The 5,286-nt window shown below is 32.4% G+C and overlaps 1 long non-coding RNA gene across 1 annotated transcript in view; it reads right to left on the bottom strand.

Moving 5' to 3' along the window:
- The window catches only part of LOC110267483, a 13,419-nt gene that overhangs the window by 2,922 nt on the left and 5,211 nt on the right, over nucleotides 1–5,286 (bottom strand). The window contains exon 2 of the long non-coding RNA XR_002355196.1: nucleotides 5,015–5,018. This is a non-coding gene — a long non-coding RNA (uncharacterized LOC110267483). The remainder of the gene's footprint in view (nucleotides 1–5,014; nucleotides 5,019–5,286) is intronic.

Genomic DNA, 5,286 nt, shown 5'->3' with positions numbered 1-5,286 from the left:
CTTTTGACATCCTATTAGAATAATTTGTTTATTTAGTTAAAACTTTTTAAATTTATATTATATTTATATAAAAAATAAAAGATTCTAAAATAAAATTTTGAAGATGAAATCTTTCTGGATTTTATCCATAATCTAATGTAACCTAACCACTTTAATTTATAAAGTGAAGCTTATATAAATGCGTAGAAAAAAAATCTTAGAATGAAATAAAATCTTTTTGAATATTCCCTTAATCTAGTCTAATCTAAACTACTCTAATTTAATGTGAAGTTTCTATAAATGTGTTATTTTAGAATTAAACCAAACAAAAAATTAAACTAAGAAACTGACTAAGAAACTAAGAAGAAGAAGAAGAATAAAAAAAAATGAGTGAAGACTTAAAGAACACAGGAATGATAAAAGAGGAAATAAATGATGCTTTTTTAAAGATGCATATAAAGGATAACGCAGAAATGACTGAAAAGGAACTATATGCCCTTTTAATGATGGATACGAAGGAGATGGAAGATATGGCTGCCTTAGACGATAATCAACCAACGCATTCTTGAGATGACAACAAATAGTTTGTGATGGTTCTTGATGATGAGTGTTTGCCGGAAGCTATAGAGAACCGGGGGAGCCGGAAGCTACCAGTATGACACAGCATCACACTTGCTACGTAACTACCCTTCTTTCTACCACCACACAGAAGTATTCGTCCATTACACCGCTGCACACTGCTGCAGACCGATTAATCATGGGTTCTGATACCACTTGTTGGGCCACCGTAGGGAGCTTTCGACCAAAATCGACTCTGATACCACTTGTTGGGCACCGTGGAGACCACCGAATCGTCTCTGATACCACTTGTTAGGCCGTTATAGGGAACTCTTAACCACCGAAAAGATTTCGAGTTGTTGGGCCATCGTGGAGACTACCGAATTGACTCTGATACCATTTGTTGGGCCGCTGTGAAAAACTCTTAACCATCAGAAAGATTTTGAGGAGGAGCCAAGTAAGAGAACGTAAAATGAGAAGACACCACAGCCAACTCAAAACCTTCAGGTGTCAAGTTAATGGGTCTCTCATCTTATAAACTCCTCATTCTTTCTTGTTTTATTCAATGTATGACTAATTCATGACACTTCTCACACTTGCTACTTAACAGAAAAAACTTTTGGATAAAATTTGCTAATCATTATATCAAAATATCTCCATGGAAGAGTTATGCAGAATAACTTGTTTGTAACTCCCATTTTGTATTATACATTTATTTTTATTTTATAATATTTGATTCATTTAATTAAAAAAATAGAATTATATATATAATCATATTACTAAATATTAGGTTTTAGAAAAAAAATTATTAGAATATATATATATAGAAGATAAAAAAAAACAAATTTAAATCAATTTTTGATATCCTATTAGAATAGTTTGTTTATTTAGTTAAAACTTTTTAAATTTACATTATATAAAAAATAAAAGATTCTAAAATGAAATTTTGAAGATGAAATATTTCTGAATTTTATCCCTAATCTAATGTAACCTAACCACCTTAATTTATAAGGTGAAGCTTATATAAATGCAAAGAAAAAAAATCTTAGAATGAAATGAAATCTTTTTGAATATTCCCTTAATCCAATCTAATCTAAACTACTCTAATTTAAAGTGAAGTTTCTATAAATGTGTTATTTTAGAATTAAACCAAACAAAAAATTAAACTAAGAAACTGACCAAGAAACTAAGAAGAAGAAGAAGAAATAGAAGAATGAGTGAAGACTTAAAGAATGCAGGAATGACTAAAAAGGAAATAGATGATGCTCTTTTAAAGATGAATATGAAGGATAACGCATAAATAACTAAAGAGGAACTAGATGCTCTTTTAATGATGGATACGAAGGAGATGGAAGATAATAACGCAGAAATAATTGAAGAGGAGTTAGATGCTCTTTTAATGATGGATACGAAGGAGATGGAAGATATGCTTGCCTTGAACGATAATCAACCACCGCATTGTTGGGATAACAAGAAACAGTTTGTGATGCTTCTTGATGATGAGTGTTTCCCGGAAGCTATGGAGAACCGGGGGAAGGATGACACAGCATCACACTTGCTACTTAACTCTTCATCTTTCTACCACCACATATGAGAGTATTCGTCCATTACACCGCTGCAGACCGATTAATCATTGGCTCTGATACCATTAGTTGGGCCACCGTTAGGACCTTTAGACCAAAATCGGCTCTGATATTACTTGTTGGGCACCGTGAGGACCACCGAATCGTCTCTAATATCACTTGTTGGGACATTGTAGGGAACTCTTAACCCTCGGAAAGACTTCAAATTGTTGGGCCATCGTGGAGACCACCAAATTGATTCTGATACCATTTGTTGGGCCACTGTGAAAAACTCTTAACCATCGGAAAAATTTTGAGGAGGAACCAAGTGAGAGAACGTAAAATGAGAAGACACCACAGCCAACTCAAAACCTTCAGGTGTCAAGTTAATGGGTCTCTCATCTTATAAACTCCTCATTCTTTCTTGTTTTATTCAATGTGTGACTAATTAATGACACTCCTCACACTTGCTACTTAACAGAAAGAACTTTTATATAAAATTTGTTAATCATTATATCAAAATATCTTCAAGGGAGAGTTATGTAGAAGAGCATGTTTGTAACTCCCATTTTATATTATACATTTATTTTTATTTTATAATATTTGATTCATTTAATTAAAAAAATAGAATTATATATATAATCCTATTTTTTAATATTAGATTTAAAAAAATATTATATATATATAAAAACTAGATTTTAAATTTTTGTTTTACATTAAAAAATATATTTTTTAAAAAACAAATTTAAATCAACTTTTTAGAATAGTTTGTTTATTTAGTTAAAACTTTTTAAATTTACATTATATAAAAAATAAAAGATTCTAAAATGAAATTTTAAAGATGAAATCTTTCTGAATTTTATCCATAATCTAATGTAACTTAACCACTTTAATTTATAAAGTGAAGCTTATATAAATGCAAAGAAAAAAAAATCTTAGAATAAAATAAAATCTTTTCGAATATTTCCTTAATCTAATCTAATCCAAACTACTCTAATTTAAAGTGAAGTTTCTATAAAAGTGTTATTTTAGAATTAAACCAAATAAAAAATTAAACTAAGAAATTGACCAAAAAACTAAGAAGAAGAAGAAGAAAAAGAAGAATGAGTGAAGACTTAAAGAACGCAGGAATGACTAAAGAGGAAATAGATGATGCTCTTTTAAAGATGAATATGAAGGATAACGCATAAATAACTAAAGAGGAACTAGATGCTCTTTTAATGATGGATACGAAGGAGATGGAAGATATGCTTGCCGCATTCTTGGGATGACAAGAAACAGTTTGTGATGGTTATTGGTGATGAGTGTTTGCCGGAAGCTATGGAGAACCGAGAGGAGAATGACACAACATCACACTTGCTACTTAACTCTCCCTCTTTCTACCACCACATATGAGTATTCGTCCATTACACCGCTGCACATTGCTGCAGACCAATTAATTATTGGCTCTGATACCACTTGTTGGGCCATCGTAGGGAGCTCTCGACCAAAATCGACTCTGATACCACTTGTTGGGCACCGTTGGGACCATCGAATCGTCTCTGATACCACTTGTTAGGCCATTGTAGGGAATACTTAACCACCAGAAAGACTTCGAGTTTTTGGGCTATCGTGGGACCACCGAATTGACTCTGATACCTTTTGTTGGGCCGCTGTGAAAAACTCTTAACCATCGAAAAGATTTTGGGGAGGAGCCAAGTGAGAGAACGTAAAATGAGAAGACACCACAGCCAACTCAAAACCTTCAGGTGTCAAGTTAATGGGTCTCTCATCTTATAAACTCCTCATTCTTTCTTGTTTTATTCAATGTGTGACTAATTGATGACACTCCTCACACTTGCTACTTAACAGAAAAATCTTTTGTATAAAATTTGCTAATCAGTATATCAAAATATCTCCAAGAGAGAGTTATGTAGAAGAGCATGTTTGTAACTCCCATTTTATATTATACATTTATTTTTATTTTATAACATTTGATTAATTTAATTAAAAAACAAAATTATATATATAATCGTATTTGATAAAATCTTTCTGGATTTTATTCATAATCTAATGCAACCTAACCACTTTAATTTATAAAATGAAGCTTATATAAATGCGAAGAAAAAAAAATCTTAGAATGAAATGAAATATTTTCGAATATTTCCTTAATCTAATCTAATTTAAACCACTCTAATTTAAAGTGAAGTTTCTATAAATGTGTTATTTTAGAATTAAACCAAACAAAAAACTAAACTAAAAAACTGACCAAGAAGAACGCAGGAATGACTAAAGCGAAAATAGATGATGCTCTTTTAAAGATGGATATGAAGGATAACACAGAAATAACTGAAGAGGAACTAGATGCTCTTTTAATGATGGATACGAAGGAGGTGGAAGATATACTTGTCTTGGACAATAATCAACCAACGCATTCTTGAGATGAAAGCAAACTGTTTAGGATGGTTCTTGATGATGAATGTTTGCCGGAAGCTATGGAGAACCGGGGGGAGGATAACACAGCATCACACTTGCTACTTAACTCCCCCTCTTTCTACCACCACATATGAGTATTCGTTCATTACACCGCTGCACACTACTGTAGACCGATTAATCATTGGCTCTGATACCACTTGTTGGGCCATCATAGGGAACTCTCAACCAAAATCGGCTTTGATACCACTTGTTGGGCACCGTGGGGACCACCGAATCGTCTCTGATACCACTTGTTGGGCTATTGTAGGGAATACTTAACCACTGGAAAGACTTCGAGTTGTTGGGCCATCGTGGGACCACCGAATTGACTCTGATACCATTTGTTGGGCCGCTGTGAAAAACTCTTAACCATCGGACAGATTTTGAGAAGGAGCCAAGTGAGAGAACGTAAAATGAGAAGACACCACAATCAACTCAAAACCTTCAAGTGTCAAGTTAACGGGTCTCTCATCTTATAAACTCCTCGGTCTTTCTTGTTTTATTCAATGTGTGACTAATTAATAACAATCCTCACACTTGTTACTTAACAGAAAGAATTTTTGTATAAAATTTACTAATCAGTATATCAAAATATCTCTAAGGGAGAGTTATGTAGAAGAGCATGATTGTAACTCTCATTTTGTATTATACATTTATTTTTATTTTATAATATTTGATTCATTTAATTAAAAAAACAGAATTATATATATAATCCTATTTCTAAATATTAGAT

Source organism: Arachis ipaensis, chromosome B02 (assembly GCF_000816755.2).
Source record: "Arachis ipaensis cultivar K30076 chromosome B02, Araip1.1, whole genome shotgun sequence".
Taxonomy (NCBI): Eukaryota; Viridiplantae; Streptophyta; class Magnoliopsida; order Fabales; family Fabaceae; genus Arachis; species Arachis ipaensis.
The sequence above is the reverse complement of the archived record's forward strand: the minus strand, read 5'-3'. Positions and strand labels throughout refer to the sequence as shown.